This window comes from Choloepus didactylus, chromosome 4, assembly GCF_015220235.1.
Source record: "Choloepus didactylus isolate mChoDid1 chromosome 4, mChoDid1.pri, whole genome shotgun sequence".
Lineage (NCBI taxonomy): Eukaryota > Metazoa > Chordata > Mammalia > Pilosa > Megalonychidae > Choloepus > Choloepus didactylus.
Genome location: NC_051310.1, coordinates 133,485,047 through 133,507,589, shown reverse-complemented (window position 1 = coordinate 133,507,589; position 22,543 = coordinate 133,485,047). Strand labels below are relative to the sequence as shown.

The following is a 22,543-nucleotide window of genomic DNA, read 5'->3' as shown; positions in this document are numbered from 1 at the left end:
TGGGAAAACTGAGGCACAAATTTTAAGTTATGGTCCCAAGATCATGAGGCTACTAAGTATTAGGACCATGGATAAAAGCCAGAAATCTGACACCAAATTTCAACTATTCACAGGATATAACCTAAAATCCTCATGAACTCTGGTCATCTGAGAGGGTCACTTCACATTCTCTTTTCCTGAATCTTGAAAAATAAGAGTCTGATATTTAAAACCTGTCTGATATCATAGACTGTGTATGTATGCATATAGAATTAACTTACATTTGCTATACCTGCAAACAAAAGTGCTTAGACTTTTTTGCTACTGATATGTATTTCTCAACTACAAATTTAATTGATGCAAAATGAAAAACATCAAACTGAGAATCAGAAGACCTAGATTTGGGCACCAATTCTTCCACTTAGGGCTATGTGACTGTGAGGGAGTTAATTGTCCTCTTTAGGCAATTGGGCAAATTCCTTATGTGTAAAATAAAGGGATTGGGTTAAGTAGTCACAAAGATGACTCTGAAATCCAAAAACATGGTGGTGTTATTCCATCCAGATTTTCTGGCTAAGAAACATAGAAAATACTTCTTTGGCCTTGATTCTTCCGTTCTTCCAAGTCAGTCTCTCACATTTTCACCAGGAGAAAAGAAGAAAAAGCCTGGTTTCCCAAGAGCTCTGCCCTGCCTGCTTAGCCACCCTCAGTCTCTTCTGTTGATGCTCTGTCTTGCCAGAGAGGCAGCTCCCTGTCATTTTTGTTTTGGCTTCACAGCTTATCTGTCTTCTCCTCAAAGTGCTGGACAGTATATGTTTATTTTTTTAAACTGACAGAAATTGAAATCAATTTCCCCATGAGAAATATTTCAAATGGGATGCCCTACATTATTATTATTATTAAAAATAATTATTTTTATAATTAATTATATTTCATATTATATATTATTATTAATTAATAATTATATTATTAAAAATAATAATGATCACAAATAATTTGCCCATAATATCCTGCAGTTATCCAAGCATTTTTCCAAAATCTTGGATTGTTTGGTCCTCTTGCCAAGCCTGGTTATCACAGAAGAGAAAACTAAAGGTCTGGATGGTTTAAGTGATTTGCTTCAGTGGTTATGTAGATTGTCTCAGATCTCCAAGCTGTTAAATGGCAGAAGTGGGTTTAAGGTCTGTCTCTTAATGCCAACTGGAAGCATCCTGAAGCAGCACCCAATCGAGCTTGGCTTCCATTGCAAGGACCAAGGATCTGAGAATCACCAGGAATGTCCTGTCATGAAATTGCCCCACTTGCCTGCATGAATATTCTGGCTGAATATGTATCTGCATCATGGAGTGGCTGGACATGTATCTTAGACCCCATGCCCAGAGTGTAGATAGACACTTCTGTCTACTGCCCAGAGTAAGATTATGGGAGCCAGCTTCCTCTAACAGTGAGAAAATAAAGAGAATAGCCTTGTTGCCCTTTTCATTACTCTACCTGCTCTTGGCAGATCCTGACACATGTCCAGTATCTTCATACTAATCCTTATGATTCAGGGCCTTTCCCTAAAACGCACCATCATCCCCAAAATCTGCCCTGCTACGTATACCTACTTCAACTGGCTTGACACTCTTCAGTCACCAGAATTCTCATATTTGGTATAACATCGTTTACAAATCCTGCTCTGAACCAAAAAAAATGGGATGGAAATGTTGTCTATAAATTCATTTTGATATGAGAACATTGGTTATTAATTGGCCAAGTGTTAATCCTTCCAGATAACATACATACATTGAAAGAACTTCTAGTCCTTACCCTAAAGAAACTAGGCCAATGACATAAACATAGTCACCTGCACACATCAGAGAGTCAGATATTTATTAGCAAGGTGGAAACTTACCCATTCCTCAAATGACTCAACATAAACAGTTGCTAGATGAAATCTGGGGCTGGGCCTCACTTATATTTCTAGGCCCAACATCTGGCACACTGCCTACCATGTAACAGATGCTCATTAAATATTGAGTCAATGAATCAATGAACAAATGACCAAATACCTGCTTCAGAACCACCTTTGTCACTCAATCACTGTATGACATTGGGCACAATACTTACCCTCTCCAGTCCTCGGTTTCTTCTTCTTCTGTGTAATGGAAATAGTAATATCTTCTCCAAAGTGGTGATGTGAGGATAAAATGAAATGGTTATTAGTTGTTAAACATTATAAAATGAAAGGTGATTTTACTGTTATTATCATAAATTGTATTAGTTTTTCTCCTCCTGATGAAGAGAGAGTCATAGGAATACAGTTGATGTTGACAAAACTTCTCAAATGTTATCAGTAATAAAAGTATTTGATCATAAAAGTTAATCTCTGAGAAAAAGCTTTTAGGTCCAATGACTTAGTTGTTTCCAATAATATTCCATTTTATAGAAGCCAAGATTCAGCTCTGTAACATTAATCTCATTAAATGTCACTGAGTAAGGTGTTCATTTAGGGACCATGTATAAACCTCTAAAGGGTAAATTTAGCTTTTGTATCTCTTCTCAACCAGTTAACATGTCAGGATACAAAGGTGTCACACATAGACCTAAACAGTGTCCATTTTTTAGTCAGTTATGTTTGTAATATTCACATCATTATAAATCATATCTTCAAATCACAAAAGAAAAGCTTTAAAGAATTAGTGCCCTCAATGGCCTGCTTCCCTCCTCCTTTTCCCATTTCTAGGGCTTGGTTTACCAACCCTCTGTGCCAAGTCTTGATGTGTCTTAAGCAGGATGGATTTTCCATATCATCCCTCACAAGTAAAAGACCATTAAACCTTAGTAAATCATTTGTTATTGTGTTGAAAGAATAACACAACTCTACCAAGTAATAATATCCTAGTTAAACTGAAAATTAACTCATTCTTTAGATGTGAGTTCATTGGACTGAGCAGTACATAAAACTCTCCTCACAAATGTCCACTGATAGAGTTGAAGATGGAGACTGTGGACACCACACAAATACTCTTTGAGAGAATGGGTACAGAATTCCACCTCAAAAGAGCATGTTCAACGTTGATGTTAAGCCTATAAATGCTGTTGGTTAATTTCCTGAAAACAGTGAACATGCTTTGGACTAATTCCCATAGCTACATCAAGAATCTAAAGAGCAGGCCATGAAGAAAAATGGTTAAAATTTGTGTGCCTATTTTATATCAAAATCCCCAGCTGAAAGCAGTGATATTCAGGTTCTGAAAATAAAAAAGTTAGTAGTTCGTGAAAATCTCAAAACCCTGAAATTTGCATCATTATAAATTCTACTCTTTAAAAACATAGCACTTGTGTTCTTTTACCTACAGTTTTACCTGAATGTGACATAAATTTAGTTGTATGATCTTGTCTGCAATCCTTCCAGAAAAAAATCAGCCTTTCACATTTTATTTGTATTGATATTTGCTCTGTTTTTATATAAACAGCCATCACACACCTGAGTGCACACAAAATGATTACTTTAGTGATGATTTAAAAATAAGGGCTGTGTTAGCACGGGAGTGTTTAATTCCTCTCTGGTAGCCCAGGCCTTGAGGCCATAGCTGAGTGAAATATTGACTTTTGATGTCATAAAGGAAATGTGTTGTTTCTTCATTGAGTTTGGCTCTGGTAATGTGTAACTCGTATTACTTCTTTCTAGCAACATACATTTAGTGACCCTCTTAAGTTTAATACCTAGTGATAGCAAGATTCAAGAGCTGCTGAAGATGATAATGAGGCAGAGTCTTACAAGGCATGGGTATCCTCTTGTAGCCAGTCCCAGGCTTTGGCCTTCACGCTGCCTAGGATTACCATCAACCCCGCATCCCTCAGGGAGCAGAGGAAGGACAGACCTTACCTGGAGGAGCTGCACCACATCAAGGTGCACAGGGGCATAGAGCCTCTGGGGATCTACATCGTGAGCGGGAGAAGGGAGGGATCTACCACTCTAAGGTGACCGGGGTAAGCATCGCTCACCAGGCCAGCCTTGAGTACGGGGATCAGTTACTTGAGTTCAATGGCGTAAACCTATGGAGCACCACAGAGCAGCAGCTGGGCTCATCATCAGGCCACAGTGCGACCCTGTCACCATCCTGGCCCAGTACAACCCCCACATGCACCAGCTCAGCAGCCACTCTCGTTCCAGTTCCCACCTGGACCCTGCCAGCACCCACTCTGCTCTCCAGGGAGGTGGTGCCACCACCACGGAGCACACCTCTGCCATCGATCCCCTGATGCAGCAGGACGAGGACCCTGGCACCTCCCTGTGCAAGCAGAGCATGTCCACCGCCAGGATCATGGGAGATGCCAACAAGAAGACCTCAGAGCCGCGAGTCGTCATCATCAAGTGTCCCAGCTGGACATCGTGGGATTGAGAACATCTTCTCGACCAAAAGGGGGATGCGAAATGAAACGAAATAAAGCTTCAATGGCTGAGGGATTCCAAATGGAGTCGAGAGGTCACTCTGGTGGACACTCTTACACACTATATAGGTAACACTTTTTAGGTTTTAATGTATTGAAATAGCTAGAAGTAAATACCTGAAACTATCAAACTCCAACCCAGTAGTCCGGACTCCTGAAGACGATTGTATAACAATGTAGATTATAAGGGGTGACTGTGGTTGTGAAAACCTTGTGGATCACACTCCCTTTATCCAGTGTGTGTATGGATGAGTAAAAAAATGGGGACAAAAACTAAATGAAAAATAGGGTAGGGTGGAGGGGGATGATTTGGGTATTCTTTTTTCACTTTTATTTTTTATTCTTATTCTGATTCTTTCTAGTTTAAGGAAAATGTTCAAAAATAGATTGGGGTGATGAATGCACAACTATATGATGATACTGTGAACAGTTGGTTGTACACCATGGATGATTGTATGATATGTGAATATATCTCAATACAACTGAATTTAGTTTAAAAAAAAAAAGTCCCAGCTGGAGCTTGGGGTGCACTTACATGGCGGGAACCTGCATGGGGTGTTTGTGGCCAAGGTAGAGGACAATAGTCCTGCCGGAGGTCCTGATGGCCTCATGCCAGGGGACCTCCTCCTTGAGTACAGCAGTCTGGATGTCCGGAGCAAGATGGTGGAGGAGGTCTATGTGGAGATGCCAAAGCCCAAGGACAGCGTCCACCTGAAGGTACGGTACCACCCTGAGGAGTTCAACAAGATCAAGGGCCTGTCTGGAGACAGCTTCTATGTCAGGGCCCTGTATAACTGGCTGGCAGAAGTGAAACTTGAGCTGAGCTTTAAGAAGGATGACATCCTCTATGTTGAGGACACCTTGCCCCAGGGCATGTTTGGCTACTGGATGGCTTGACAGCTGGATGAGAACGGTCAGAAGATTCAGTGTGGGCAGAATCCCAGCAAATGCACGATGGACCAAGAATTCTCCAGGAGGCTCAGCATGTCCGAAGTCAAATAAGATAACAATGCTGTGAAGATGCTGTTGGAGGCTGCACGCAGATCCTTCTTTCGAAGGAAACATAAGCACAAATGCAGTGGGTACAAAGATGGGAAAGACCTCCTCGCCTTGGACACATTTTCCAATGACTCCATTCCACTCTTCGGAGATTTGACGAGCAGCCTGGCCTATCAGCGAGTGTAGGAGGTGGACTGCACATTTCCGAGGCCCATCCTGGTTCTGGGGCCTCCGCTGGATGTGATGAAGGACATGCTGGTGCACGAAGCACCTGGCAAGTTCTGCAGATACCCCCTCGAGGTGATGAAGGCCTCCCAGCAGGCTATCGAGTGGGATGTCAAAGACTGCCTATTTTGTTGACTACAAGCAGGGGAGCAGACATTTTGACTTGGCCACGGTGTCTTCAAAAAAGGACATCACAAAAAAGAACTGGCACTGCCTTTTGGACATCGCACCCCATGCCATTGAGTGACTGCACAACATGCACATCTACCATCGTCATCTTCATCCACTATAAGGGTGCAAAGCACATCAAGGAACAGAGAGATCCCATCAACCTGAGGGACAAGGTGACACAGAGGCATTCCAAAGAGCAGTTTGAGACCACTCAGAAGATTGATCAGGAGTATAGCAGGTACTTCACAGGGGCCACCCAATGAGGAGCCCTTTTAAGCATTTGCACCCAAATCCTGACAACAGTCCATCAGGAACAGAATAAAGTCCTGTAGGTCCCAGCCTGCCTGCTATAGGGGAACATCGTCCTGTGAAGTGACTGCACGTACTCTGCCAACGTAAATACATGGCTCAGCTCTCTTGAGTGACTAAGACCAGAGAAAGGTCTGTACATGAGTGTGAAGAGAAAGGATCCCACCACCAGGACTCCAGAAGCACCTGCTTTGTTGACAGGAGGGCAGCAGCCAAAGGGACCCAGGCTTGGGGAGCAGACCATTATCCTCTCACTGGTGTGCTTTAAGACACAAAAGACTTCCAGCAGAGGGGTTCAACACCAGCCTTTCTTACACCAGCCTTTCTTTCACCAGCCAATGGGAGATGCTGTAGAGAGAACCTTCCAGATCACAGGTTTACAAGTCTCTTCTAGGTGTTTGGTGGTTTCTGTTTACTTGAACAGCTTCGTGTTGTGGGTGCCAAGCCCCCCACCCCCCACCCCACCTGTCTGACCCGTCTGTCGCTTTGGTGCTGCTTCTCCTGCTTTCAGCGAAACGACTCTGGAGCCTCAGCAGGGGCTGCTTTGCTCTGGAAGGTTCTAGGTGGGACCACGGCTGCGACAGCCTTCCTGCTCCTGGAGGTACCTCTCTGGGAAGGACATCACAATCACAGGTGCTCAGGCCATCTGGGGGGGGAGGGTGAGGGCAGATCCAGTGCCTCTGTGGAGTTCACTCGCCAGTGAGAGCATTTTCCCTCCACCTGCCGCAGGGGGTGAAGGCTACTTCTTGTTTCCTCTCCTGCTTTCCATGTCCTCTCATGTTTCCTCCACCCGCATTTACTATTTAAGCGTTCCGTCGGGTCCCTCAGAGCCTCATGGGTTCGCAATGACACAATTAGGCTCTGCGCAGGGCGTTAAGTGAGGGCCAGGGTGTGCCATTGGGTCCTTTTTAGGGTCTGTAATTTGTGACAGCCTTGATCGGTGGAATTTTTGCAGGGTAACCCTTAAATTTTATACTTTAGACTGTGGCAAGCACATCAGCTCTTTCTAACATGAAAACGTCCCCGTTTCAGTCTTTGAGTTGGTAGCTTTTAGGGGAAGCACAGTGATGAGTGTTGTCACTGTCACAAATCTGAAAGTGAAATCTGGAGTCTCTTTAGTCTTGGTTAGAGCCCTCTCGGCATGGACTGTGCTCCCTGAAGTTGTGTCTGGGGTTGTTTCCATTTCTGATGCCTGGGGTGTCTCTGGCCAAAGATTCGATGTGTTTCCTCCTTAAGCTGGGCGTCCCGTTAGTGGGTGCGGTTCTGGGCTCTGAGTGAGTGTCATGGGATGTGCCCTGTATTTTTATACTGCTCCTAACATTTTATTTTCCAAGCAAGAAATCTTTGATTTCATTTTATTCTTTGTAATTCTAAACACTAGACTGTAGTTTAGCCATTACTGATATTTTTTTTTTTAGGGATCTATTTTCTGGCACAGTTGTTCAAAAAGAATTTCAGTCCTCAATGCTGTCCTTTGTTTTACAGGTATAAGTTTTCTAGCTCAAACAATTAAGAAAAACTGTAGAATAGGTCTTGACATATTATCTTCAGACCCCTCAGGGGCTGGATTTTCTAAACCACGAGGCTGCATTGGGCTGGGGGGGTGGTACATGGAAGCAGACAAAGTACTGTTCTGGCAGACTGGGATTTTCTGTACTAAAATGTTACTTTGTATCAAAAGTTACCCAGACTTTAGTACAACAAATAAAGGTCAATTTTTATTTAAAAAAAAAAGCCACAGGTATATTTTATATCAAATGATATAAAGTCCTCTTCAAGCTGCGTGACTCAATCATCTTCACACCTAAGCAATTTTGGCAGAAAAAGTAAAAGCATCATCGTCCCATTCCCCTCTCCCTGGGAGGTGCAGATGCCTCCCTGCTTGAGCTAATGAGGACAGAACCTTCATGCGGGATAAATACTTTTATGGAATACTCCCCAGCCGATTCTGTCTCTGGCAATAACAACTACAGCTATAATAATAGCAACTAACACATAAGGAATGCCAACCACATGCTTGCCACTGTTTTTTTTTTTTTTTTTTCTTAAAAATACTCATTTTGCAGATGAGTATTGAGGCACAGAGGTGTGGCAGAGTAAGCTCCGTGAAGACAGGAATTTTTTACTTTTTAGTCCACTGCTATGTTCCCTCAAGTCTATAATAATATCTGGCACATACAAGGGACTCAGTACTTATTTGTTGAATAAATGAATGAATGAACATAGCTTGGTGAAGGTTACTATGCCAGCAGTTATTCAGTTATAATTGCAAGCTAAATATTTAGCAAATTAAGATGGGAATTCCTCTTTTAAAAAATTTCTATGAATTGGCATAGTTATCACAACTATTATCAGTTCTAACTATTCAGTATTTATAAATTATGATAGGAAAAATGAATGGTAGTCCATTCATTCATTCATTTATAAATTGGTTTTTAAAGATGTTCACTGGCTGGATTCTATTTGCCAGACTTAAGGTCAAATATACCAGAAACATAAAAAAAAGTCAAAGAAAACAAGTGATAAAGTGAGTAATGATTATGTCTTGGTACTGCCTTTTCTGCCCCCCATAAGTTTTGATGTGTTTTGTTCTCATTTTCATTCATCTTGAGATATTTACTGATTTCTCTTTTAATTTCTTCTTTGAACCAGTGATTGTTTAACTTCCATATATATGTGGATTTTCTGGTTTTCACCTGTTACTGATTTCCAGCTTCATTCCATTACGTTCAGAGAAGATGCTTTGTATGATTTCAGTCTTTCAAAATGTATTGTGAACCAATATGTGGTCTCTCCTGGATACTGAGCCATGAGGACTTGAGAAGAATGTTTATCTTACTGTTTTGGGGTGCAATGTTCTGTATATGTCTGTTAGGTCTAGTTCATTTATCATATTGTTCAAATTCTCTGCTTCCTTTTTAATCCTCTGTCTGGATGCTCTGTCTATTGATAAAAGTGGTGTGTTGAAGTCTCTGACTATTATTGTAGAGGTGTCATCTGTTTCTCCCTTTAGTTCTGCCAGTGTTTGCCTCATGTATTTTGGGCCACCATGGTTAGGTGCACAGATATTTATGATTGTTATTTCTTCTTGGTGGATTGTCTTTTATTAATATATAATGTCCTTCTTTGTCTCTTATAACAGTTTTTGACTTACAGTCTATTTTGTCCCATATTAATATAGCTACCGAGTCCTTTGTAGTTACTGTTTGCATGGAATATCTTTCTCCATCCTTTCACTTTCAACCTATTTGTGTACTTGGGTCTCTTGTATACAGCATATAGTTGGGTCATGCTTTTTATCCATTCTGCCAACTTATGTCTTTTGATTGGAGACTTTAATCCATTAACATTCAGTGTTATTACTGTAAGGGCAGTACTTCAGTCATTTAGTCTTTTGATTTTTATTTGTCTTATCATTTTTGTCTCTCTTTACCTTTATTACAACCTCCTTTTCTGTATAGTTGACCTTTTGTGATGTATCTGATCACTTTTTCATTTCCATTTCTGTGTATTTTTTATACAATAGAATGATGAAATGAGCTTTCTGGACATACAACTTTTCTGTATTCCTGGGTTTTCTCATCATCATCTCGTTCCTATTCACAGCTCCTTGGGGGTTTCCTGAGCAGCAGGAGATTTGCTAAGGGATGAGGAAAGCAAGGATATAGAGCTAAGTATTTACCTGAAACATATTTCCTGGGCAGACCAGTTCTGTTGTTAAAAAGCACCTCCACGGCCATGTGCCTCTATTCTTCTCTTAAATGGAGTGTTACTATCATATACTCAGAGGCACGGGCTCCCTCTGTCAATTCCACACTGTGCTGCCCATCTGCAAGCATAGCGTTTTGCCCATTTACGAAGTTGCAGGGCAACTGCTACTGTAAAACTCACATGCCGCAACATGTAGGTGATTCTCCATTGTGGCTTTGAGAGGTCATTGTACCCAGAGGCCGGCTAGTACTTAAATTATTCTGACCCTTTTCTGTGTCCTATAGACTCCAGGAGGCCTTTTTTAGCTGACTCCTCCTCTTAGAAACCCAATAATAGCAAATCATTTACCACATCGTATCTTCAGAATCTGATAAACAACCTTTTGTACCACTTACATGGTTCCCTAAAACATCAAACTTTTACAATCCCCAACTTACAAGCAAACTCTGTTCTAAATTCCCATTGGTAGGTTTTAGTTTTAGTTTTTAGAAATTGGAATTGTTTTGTAGAAACCATGCTAATTTTTTAATATTTCATTTTATAATAATTTTAGGCTTTAAAAAAGTTACAATAATAAACTGAGAGTTCCAGTATACCCTTTAACAGCTTACCCTCTTGTTAACATTTTATATAACCATAGAACAATTATCATAGAACAACTATCTAAGCCAAGAAATTAACATCTACAGACTTTATTAACATCTAATCTACAGACTTTATTTGAATTTCACCACTTGTCCCACTAATGTCATTCTTCTGCTTCAGGATTCAATCCAAGAAATACATTGCATTTTGTTTTCATAGCTCCTTAGTCTTCTCCAATCTTGTATATTACTTATCATCTTGAAGAGTACTGGACAGTTAATTTTTTAGAATGTGCCTCAGTTTGGTTGTCTTATATTGTCTTATGATTGAACTGAGGCAAGAATACCAAACAGGTGATATTGGGCCCATCAGAGCATCATATCAGTTGGTACTTGATGTCAATATGTCTTAATACTGATGACGTTAACTTTGATCACCTGTTTGAGATGGTGTCTTCCAGGTTTCTCCATTGTAAAATTACTACTACTTTTCCCATTCAGATAATGTTTTTTTAAGCTAAATCAAGTTCCAGGATGCTACTCAAAGGCCTACGTAACCCATCATAATAATTACTATGTACCTCAAGGCACTTGACAGGAAGGAAAGGCAGGGAAAATGAAATCATACTCTTTCTTCTGTTTCTATATCTACTGAAGATTTTAGGCAGTGCAAGCACTTCTATCTTTGCCACAGTCTCTGGCTGCTTTGGTCTACAGTAACAGGGGAATATAGTGACTTGGTGGACAGTTTTTACTCTCAAATAAAATGAGAATAATAGGGACTTTAAGGTAAGATGGTCCTAGGTTTGAATCACAGGTGGGTGGTCTTAGATAAGTCATTTAACCTTCACATCCATAAAATAAAGATAGTTGTATCTATCTTGCAGGATTGATTATCATATTAGAGCTTATAAATATAAGGTCCCCAGTGTAGGGCTGGACCCATAAGTAGGCACATAATAAAAAGTATTAATCGTGTCTGAAGGGAGACAAGATAGATGTCTCTGTTCCAGTGTAACAATGGTCAGCTGAGCATATACATGAAACTTTCCTTAGTAGGCTTCATTCATTCATTCATTCATTCAAAAAAAGTCTATACTGAGTGCCAACCATATGTCAGTTACTCTACTAGCGCTGGCTATATTGTAGTTAGCAAAATAAAGTCACTATGTTCTTGGAGCTCACATTTTGGTGGAAGAAGAGCCAATAAACAAATAGAAAAATACATAAAATGTGAAATGCTTATAAAATTAAAAAATGGAAGCAAGAACATATTTAGATGGAGTGGTAGAAGAAAACATCACTTAAGAAGTGACACTTAAAATTAAACCCAAATGTTGGAAAGAATTGCTCTATGTACAGAACCGGAAGAAAAGCATTTCTAACACAAGGAGCAGCAAAGGCAAAGACTCCAAGATGGGAAAGAGCTCCAGACGTTTGAGAAAATGAAGGACTGCCAGAGTGGCCAGAAAATGGCAAATAATTAAGAGGCTATCCATACTTAATAGCTAAAACTATTCAGAAGGGTTATTTGCATGTTTTTTTTCCTTCTACCTAACCACCGTTGTTTCAGTTTGCTAATGCTGCCCTTTTGCAAAACACCAGAGATGAATTGGCTTTTATAAAGGGGGCTATTTAGTTACATAGTTACAGTCTTAAGGCCATAAAGTGTCTAAGGTACGGCATCAACCATAGGGTGCCTTCACTGGAGGATGGCCAATGGCATCCGGAAAACCTCTGTCAGCTGGGAAGGCATGTAGCTGGCATCTGCTCCAGAGTTCTGGTTTCAAAATGGCGTTCTCCAAAAGGCAGTGTCAGCTTCCAACGGCCATCTTCAAAATGTGTCTCTCAGGTGCAGCAAGCATGTGGGCCTGTGTGGCTCTTTTTATAAAGTACTCCAGTAACCAATCAAGGCCCACACTGAATGGGCGGGGCCACACCTCCATGGAAATTATCATGGAGTTATCACCTACAGTTGGGTGGGTCACATCTCCATGGAAACAGCCTAATCCAAAGGTTCCAACTTAATCAACACTAATACATCTGCCTCCACAAGATTGCATTAAAGAATATGGCTTTTTCTGGAAGACAATATATATATAAACCAGTACAACCATATAGACTTCTACTCCATTTTAAAGATTTTTATGACATTGGTGGGGAGTGTATTTTTCCCCTGCCTCAGTCTTTACCTTAAGTCTACCTATAGGTGAATGTGTTTTTTATCCCACAGTTTTTCTTCCTCCACTTTGAACATAGTAAATGCACCCCACTTACTCTCTTTGCATTCTCTCATCTTCTGTGTCAAATACATTCTGCCAACCGGGTAATGATCTTGCTAAGGTCCACTTGCTGATTACACAGTTTACTCTGCTTAAAAAATCCCTAAGCATGCTGCAAATAAAGCATCCCTTCAGCACAAAGTTAAGCTGTGAAAACAAGATTGTTTGCCACCTTAAATATTGTCATGTTACATTAAAAACACATTATACCTGATTCCCCAATGCTCAGAGTAGAGTAGAGTCATGTCAACCTGTTGGAGAATCCTTGGCCTGCTGAACTGGAAAGAATGTTGATGTTTTCCTGGGGTCTATCTGCAGATGTGATCCACAGTGTAACCTGGATGCCCTATTGTAACCTGTACCAATGACCAACAATTTCCTGGTTGTGTAGCAATGACCACAGAGCCTCATTTCAGTATGTAGCTGCTCTGAGTCAAACACATCATATGCAAAGTTTGGAGCTTGAATCACAGGCTGAAAAGACAATGACTACAAAAGATTGATTTTTCTACAATTAAGATTTGGATTGAATAGGAAAGCTGCAAAAGACTAGAGGGTATTCCTCCATCACCCCAGATATTTGTAGTTTTAGGAAAAGCACTATTGCTTAAGACCTGAGATGGAGGGGAAAGTCAGATAGCTAAGTAATTGAAGGTGAAAGGGATCTTTCCTGTCAAAATCCATTCTCCTACCCCACTATCACCAGAAACCACCCCCCCCCCATTGCTTTAGGACAGTGATTCTCAGTCCCACCTGCACATTAGAAACACCTAGAGAGTTTTGAAAAAGTTTAATGCCAGGGATGGGACTCTAAAACAATTTAATGAGAATTTCTAGGAGCAAGATCTAGGGGCTAATATTTTTTTTAAAGCTCCCCAAGTAATTCTAATGTACAGAAAGAGTTGAAAACCACTGCGTTTGTTTAGTACAGGGTTCCTCAAAGTGTGGCCCCTAGACCAGCCACATCAGAATCACCTGGGAACTTGTTAGAAATTCAAATACTTTGGTCCCACCTGAGATGTTCTGATTCAGAAACTCCTGGGGATGGGACCTAAGAATCAGCATTTTGACAGGCCCTCCAGGTAATTGATGCATGCTATTGTCTGAGAAACACTGGTCTAGTGTATTGATGATTTACATGTTGGGAGCTCATGAGAATCTGAAACACTGTGGACCCTTCCACAGGAAAAAATATATATATACATGCACACAATTTTATATTGAACATCACTGTTCACTGGTCTACCTCAGTCCAGTCCATGGACATCTCAGAGCCTAAGGATCCCAATTTAAGAACTTGCAAGTCTTCCTCTCTACCTTCAACTCACCAAAACATAAATTTAGAAAAGGGCTTCTTATCTTTTCTTAACTATAAAATAATCAGAATTCCCAGGAAAAGGCTTGTCCCTGGCCCCTCAAGTGCCCCTCCCAGTTAATTCAGGGGCTGCTTGGGTGAAACCTAAGCCCCCTGTTTGTGGCTATCAGTCTCCATGCTGACATTTATAGACCTGTAGTTGAGCTGTGTACTCACTCACCTGATACAAATAGCAATATTTTTCCTAGACTCACATGAATACAAACCACCCAGCTGTGAAAAGATCAACGTGAGTGTCTGTTGTGGCCAGTCAACTGCAAGTCATTTTTTGCAGCAGAGCACAGAATGCAGCTGCTTTTCTCAAATCAGAATCATTTTTATATGTAGTGACAAAGATGAAAAGTCATGACAGAAAGGGCTGGTAATTAAAGTAGATCTGTGTCCAATTAGCATTTGTGCTACAATTACTGAGGTAGCAGTGATGTATCCTGGTCTCAGGGGAGAGGATCCACAGCCCCAAATTGGATAAACTTTTGAGCAGGGCATTGCCTTAGGCAAAAATTTAAGTCAATATTGATGGAGACGGTTTATTCATAAGATGGCAACGCTGTGCCTGGCATATACCTCCAGATCTTAAGAGCTAAGTTGTATAGACAAGCAGATTGCTGAGCCACTAGGTGGTCAATGCTTATTTGGTGAGCACACTTAATGAAGTTCCTCATCTGCAACTAAATGTAAATCAAAATTCCATGGACTCAAGCTGATTTATAATACCAGTGCGAAACCTGAAGGCTACTTTGTCAAATGCAGGAAAGGGGAGGAGAAAAAGGTAATGTATTCTTGTTTGCATATAAGAATCTTGCAAGCATAGGTGTGCAAGTTATATTCCTTTCAAGGAAGCTGTATTTCAGGCCCTAATGGGTTATGGGGGGTACACAATATAGGGAGAGATGAGCATTTTTGTCCCCTTGCAAGGTGCCAAGTGTGGTCTCAGCCAAAACCAGCTGGAAGAGATTTCATATTCCTGATTGAGCTTTGCTAATTTGAATTATGGAAGCCTTAATAACTTCTATCTAGGAAGGAGGTGGGGTTGCACACACCCACACCCACACACCTGCATGTACACATACAGACACACCAATGTATAGGTCTCAGTAATTGAAGTTCTTAATTCTTTTCAGTATCTGAGACCTTCCCCACAACTGTCAAAATTTCCAAATGAAAGAGAAACATAATGGTTATTATTTTTCCCTCTAACCAAATATGAAATGTTTTAATGTCCAAAGCTACATGGGAAGGAAAAATGAAGAGTCACATGACTGAAGGCCCATATTGGTGTGAGATTTGAAGGCTCGTATGTGACAGCAAGTTGATTCATATTGGATTTTGTAAATTCTGGCACATGTAATGAGTTATTGATCTATGATAAACTATGCTGATGTTTTTGTAACCAGTAAACCATCAGTATATCCAATAAGCATAGGTTTCAGTAATGGACTGCGTTTTAATCAAGGCACTGGTAATTTTATTACACATTTGCAGAAATACATACTTATGAATGTCATGCATATCTACACTCTTTAATTTTCTCTACCCACTAGGAAATATATTTTTTCTTAGCACAAAGAGAAGTTTTCTCTTCATTCACCTCCATTGTGCTTCCGTATTTCAGTTGATGATGGGTTAAGAGAGTTAGTTGAATGCCACTTTTCCCAGGCTTCTGTTAGGAATTAAAAGACTCGTTTTCAACACTGAGTCTCTTTAGCTGACCCAGCCTTCAAGTGTACCAGGTACTATTGTCCACTCCAGTGTTGGTGGGAAGTTCTGCAATCTCTGTATATCCCCCAAAGCAAAGTTGTCTCATGCTGAATTTCTGAAAGTCTTCTGGGCAACAGGGTCTCTTGCTAAGTTTGAGGGTTTCCTCTTATTCTTATCCCCTAATGACACACTTTAGACATCGCTTTCAGAGGTTGTAACTCTCAACAGGTATTTTTAGAATTAGGGGTTTGGAGTAAGGGAGAGTGGGAAGGGTTCTCTCTGGTGATATCACCACTTGGCAAAAGCTCCTGGTGACTTCTCTTGCTGCCAAAAATGCAAAGAGAAAGGATGGTGGGAGTGGTAAGGATCTTACATCGGCTGTGCACTTCCTGGCACCAAGTACCATGAAAGGCACATCACCAACAACCCTTCCATGTGGGGATTATGACTCCCATTTTGTAGATAAGAAATAGAGGCCTCAAGGGTTCAGTTCTCTTCCCTATGTCAACAGCTAGTAATTGAGGTGGCGTTTAAACCTATCATCTAGGAGCTGGCTACACATTTCACAGATATAGTTTCAATACTGGTGATAATATCCATCTCATAGATTTGTTGTAAAGCTTAACATTAGTAATGTACCTAATTGAAGGATAATAACTGAGTTCTTTACACAGTAGGGACTCAATAGATGGAAATTACTATCATCATCATCATCATTGTCATCATCAGCATCATCTTGTAAGTACTACCTAGGCCCCTATTACTATATTATGGTATGCTTGGCACCTCACAGATGTCCAATAAATTTTTGTAAAATTGTTGAATAGGGGAAAGAATGTATTTAATGTTTCTCTACCCGTCTCTCTGGACTCCATGTTTCGAAGGACATACTTAACCTGTCAGCTGCACTTCCCTCATCCAGGAAAGGCAAGGGCAGAGCGTATCTGGCACTTGCAGGAAAGGAGGGAACAGCATGAAGGGACGTGGATATCTCTCCTCACTGCCAGATCAGAGTACCACAGGAAGTCCATGTCTGTTCACAGAGGTATCCTATGTGCATTCTGGGATTTACCATTTATCCTACTCTCCCTCTCTGAAACCCCTGTGAGAATTTCTAAGGATACCTGGAGTGTCCACAGTGATGGTTTGTTCCCCTATTTTACCTCTTGCCTCTTCTCCTCTTCCAGTAGCAAGTTTTTCCCATTGGTTGATTACTGACTAATATTCATTGGATACCAAGGTTGATCCTATTTTTACTTCTAACATGTAATTGTTTTCAGATCACAATCCAATAAACTATATTTGTTAGGATTCAGACCCTGTATTAGTCAGGGTTCTCTAGAGAAATATATTTTTTTAATCTTAGGAATTGGCTCATACAACCATGGGGATCAACAAGTCTGAATTCTATAGGACATGCTGCAATCTGGACACTCTGAGGAAGGTGATTTGATATTCCCCAGGAGAAGCTAGCTGACTGGGAAAAAAAAAAGGCAGAAATTCTTCTGACTTCTGAAATCCTCAGTTCTTGCTTTAAGACTGCTGGCTGATTAGATGAGAAGACTCACCACATTGCTGAAGACAATCTCCTTTGTGGATTGTAGATACAATCAGTTGTAGATGCAATCAACTGACTAATTATTTAAATCCGTCTACAGAATACCCTTACATTAACAATCAGGCCAGTACTTGCTTGATCAAACAACTAGATACCATAATCTAGCCAAGTTGACACATGGAATTAACCATCACAGATCCCTAAACCCATTCAGCCCATTGTTGTTTTTCAATTGTCCTTCAGTCTCTTTCAAAATCTTTCTTCCTATATTGAGGTGCTCTGATGATTTGAGATTAATTCTAGTTAATTTAATTCTGTGTCTACTAGTGGTTAAACTTTCCTGGCTTTACTATCTCAACACACTGATCCCTTTCCCTTAGGCAAGCCTAATAGTATCCTCGACACATCTTCCCTTCATCCCATTTCTGACATAGCTTTTTTGAAAGGCAGTAATATTTGGTGGTAAGTATGTGACTAAGAGGCAAGAGACTTAGATTCCATTCCAACCTCGTTCTTACCTCACTCACTAAGCCAAAGGATCATTAACTTCTCTGCTCTCACTTTTCCCGTTAGCAAAATAGAAGACTTGGCCACGGATGATCTTTAGAACACATTCAATGTTAAAAGACTGTTCATCGGAAATCACTTGATCATTAATATGCTTGTAGGAACAACTAACACTTTTTCATCTCTCTCCGAACTGGCAATTTCCCGTTACTAAAATTTGAGTTTAGTGAGATCCCTTTGGGACTATGTATTCTTTACTTAATCCATGACATTTAATATTTGGATAGTGCTCTTGGTGCAGTGAGGAATGGGCAATAAACATTTAAATGCAAGCTATTTTAGATATTCCTCCTCTATGTATCCAATGGAAGAGATGAGAAAATGAGAAAAAGAACACAAGTGTATGCTTAAGTATTATTTAATAGACAAAATAATCTGGCATAGACTTTCCAATGGCAAGAAAAAAAATTTATAAGTACTTTTTGCTGCTACTGCAAAACTTCTAACAGTAAAAATAAAACTCTCTTAAGACTTCTTCAAGGTATGGCTATTAAAATCTTCCTACCAAGGAAAATGTCTCAAGATGGCAATTAATTTTTATGATATAGACAGGACCTAAAAATGTGAATCTACTAAATGAGAAACATTTATAAACTTGATTATTCCCTTCCTGTCTGGAAATCACCTGTTACTTTTTCCCTTTCTCAGTTTTTCCTTTCGTGTAGCTAATTCACATATATAAAATAGAAATGCGTGGCACGCAGGCATCCAGTCCCTATTCCTGTACCCATGGCAGGCACAACTAATCAATCAGAGTACTCTTTCCCCAGGAGCCCTGCTGTAGCCACAGCATCTTAATCGATGCAGCATCCTATGCAGTTACTATCTCTCAGAGCTGGCACAATATAGAACACTTACTTGGTGCCAGTGAACTAGACACAAACTAGGTTCCTAGTAGTATGGTTTACCAGGCCATGTCAACCTAGCACACACTCCTTCCCCAAGTGGTGGCCGTAACATTCTCCATTGCATCATTCAGGAAACTTAACTTTCAAATGGCTGTGAGGACAAAGGTAGGGACAAGGGAAGTAACTATGATTATAAAAGTGGGACAACATTAAAAAGGAGTGATACTTAAATTGCTTTTTTATCCTAAATGTCTATGCAATTTATTGAGTACCTGTTCTGTACTCAGCCCAGTGGAGATGAGAAGGAAGCCCTTCAAATCCCTTTATTTCTCTTCTTTTATTCAACACTTTCCAATTAGCACTTCTATTTCACCTCTGAAAATAACCTCCATGTAATCATAGGATTTAGGTAAAAGAGTAGGAAAACTAATATTTATTGCAAGCCTACTGTGTGCCAAACTTTGCTAATATTGCATTTAAGTCTTTAACAACCCTACAAGGATTGCAATTATTGATATTTTATAGATGATAAATTAAAGCTTATCAAAGTAAAATAACTTCCCCAGGTCAAACAGCTATTAAGAAGTGGAGTTGGGATATAACTCAGCTTTGTCTCTTTATAGTGCTCTTTCCACTACATCGAATTACCTCTAAAAGAGACCTTAGACATTTGGCAGTCTTTTTATTAACAGATCAGCAAACTGCAGCCTAGAATAATAAACTACCAGTCACATAGAGAGCAAAGTGGTTATTCCCCCATGTTCTCCTAGACATATGGCTCAAATTGCCCTCTTGCATTTAGCATCAATTTAGTAGGAAAGAAGGTAAGTGACTAGAGTAGGAAAAAAAAGGGGAGCAAGAGGACTCAATTCCAGATATTCCCATTTTTCTATATTGAAAAATTTAATTCTCATATGCAGAATACGATTCTGTTATAATTCTTATATCAGAATGTTTGTCATTGTTTCTAAAAAAATGATCACGATGCAATGCATATTTACACGTGTATTTAAGAGGATAGATGGGAAAATTTTTAATATAGCTCCATGTATAGAATGAAATTATTATTTCAAATTTCCACATCCAACGTTTTGAAAACAGACATGGCTTATTGAAATAAACTTCCAAAGGAATTTCTAAATTCTAAAGGAGGTATACATATTTTAACCAAGTGTTTAGTGTTTGTCCTGGGTATTCCATTAGCTTTAGCTAAGTGTAATTCATGTCATGATGGGATTGTATTTTTATAGGCCATAAATTCATTTCATATTACTTAGGATCTTTTGTATAATTGATAAAAATATTTTCATGCTTTTTATAGGACATGAAATATAATTTTGCTATTTAAATTAAATATAAAATGCATATTTGCATTTTTGAATTTATGACATATGCTGCAGCTGTGATTTATGTAATACTAACAATTTACGTAGCATATTTTTCGTCAGATGTGCAAACCCTCATATGTATCACTACTCCTGTGGGTATATTACAGACATACACTTTGTGACAATTTCCGATAGGAACTGGAATGATGATATGAAAGATAGGACCTACTCTGAGGACTATATGTGGTTAAACTTACATTTATGTAAAATAAAGTAGAAAATTAAGACAATTACATAGATAATTGTAGCAAAAAAACAAGTTACCTGACATATCTAAATGAATAATGGAGAAAATGTTTGAAGCCAACACTAAATAATGGTCCAGTGTCTCTCTTTTTGGGTGAAAGAAAGTAGGTTTATAAGTCTATATACATCAAATGTTAAAATATTTGAAAAGTTTTGCAAGGTTTTAGAGTTCCTTAGTAATGATTTTCTTTTCTACTAATAAAATTAATTGCTGCTCAGTGACAGTACATGGAGGTGTGAAGAAAAAAGAAAAAAATCTAGGGATTTTTGACATTTTGATTTATACCCTTACACACACACACACACACACACACACACACACACACACAACATTTACAAACACATCATTTTGGTTTTGGTTTTCAAAAATGGAAACATATGAAATAAGCTGCCCTATGGTCTGTTTTATCTCTTAGTATATAGTAGATGTCTTTCTATGTGACAAAATGTTATTATGTACCATAGGTTTAAATAATTGTATCCTATACCACTGACTGAATACACTATAATTTAAATATTCCCCTATTGGTAGATATTTAGGTAGTTTGAAATGTATCTCTATTATAAATAGTCCTAAGTTTACATGCCTTTTTGTGCAGTTGCCTAATTCTTTTTTAAAGAATTAATTCACAGAAATGTTCCTTCTGGTTAAAACGATAGGCACATCTTATGTTTGGATACATATTGCCAAATTGTTCCCACTAACGTATATGAGAATGCTCACATCCCCATGACATCCTCAACATTAGATTTTACCATTCTTTTTATTTGCTGTCAATCTCACTGAATATAGGTGATAATTCACTGTTTTAATCTGTGTTTTGATTGTTATTGGAGTTGGTTCCTTGCTCAGGTTAGTTGATTGAAATTGCCTGTTCAATATCTTTTGTCCACTTTATTATTGCCATACATGTCTTTTTCTTATTGAAGTGCACTTTCTATATTAATGATATTAGCCCTTCCACTTGCAAAACAATGAACTTGGACACTTACCTTACACCATATTCAAAAATTAACTCATCTTGGCTCCTAGACCTATATGCGAGAGCTTCCCGGGGAGTCAGAAACCTTTGCTGGAGAACCACACTCCTGAGGCCTCAGGCCAAGGGGAACCTGCCCCTTCCTTCCACAGGGACTCCCCCAGTCCAAAGCCTTTCCCCTGCTCCACCTCAGTTACACAGTACACCGCAGGAGACTATTTGGGCAAAGGGATGTTTTATTTTTCTGCAATTTAAGGAATATCAGAGAAAGAAAAGTGGTAGAGGGAGCTCCAAAGGCCAGATCAGCAATTCAGTCTCTGCTGAAAACTGCCCCAGATCTTACTGCTTAAGTGGAATCTTGAGAGTTCTCTGGCATATTCAATATTCATCAAAAGCCAAATACTACTTTTTTCAATATTTGACTGAATAATAAAACTGTAGATTTGTCCCATCTCTACTCCTGGATTCCTCAGTCATGCACAGCACTAAATTATGGTTCTAATGAAGTCAGTTTAAAAGATAGAAGAAAGAAGTCTTTGTAGTTTATCCCTGCCTTTCATTTCCTCTTCATTTAATCATAAACTAAAAGGATTCATAAAATGTTTATAGATGGTAATAAAGTGATGTTTTTAATACAAAGGTTATGTAACTAAGCATCCATTCTGTGGCGTTCTGTGTAATTTGAAACGGTTTGCATGAAATTAACGAATCCTTAATATCTATTTTTTTCTCCCTCTATTAATGACAAATAATAAATGAAAAAGAAAAGAATGTTAAGCTCTTACCAATGTAAGTAGCTACAGTTTAGAAACTAAAGCTGCAGATGTTGCTGAAGACTTTATCTTTTTCTTGGAAATGTGCCATTAAATTTAATTACTTTTCTCATTTGCCTTGCTCTCTTTCACTCTGTCTTTGCTTCTCTTTTTGTCTGTCTCTATCTTTCTCTCCCTCTCTCCTTCCTTCCCTTCCTCTCCCTCTCCCTCTGTGTCTCTCTCTGCCCCCTACATATTAGAAGCAAACTGTAGGAGATGTTTTAAAATGGCATGCATAATGTAAATGAAGAAACTAATCACCCTAGAAGAAAGTGGCCATTTTTGTAATACAATAGCTATTATATTATAAATTGTTGTGAAAGTACTGCTACTTTGAAGTTCACCCTGACCATTAAATAATATGATGTTCACAG

The 22,543-nt window shown here is 39.3% G+C and overlaps 1 protein-coding gene and 1 pseudogene across 1 annotated transcript in view; both read left to right on the top strand.

Annotated features, from left to right (window-relative positions):
- The window catches only part of LOC119532801, a 52,163-nt pseudogene extending 45,999 nt beyond the window's left edge, over nucleotides 1-6,164 (top strand).
- Nucleotides 1-22,543, top strand: part of SEMA6D (semaphorin 6D) — a 614,253-nt gene that overhangs the window by 528,762 nt on the left and 62,948 nt on the right. The window lies entirely within an intron of this gene.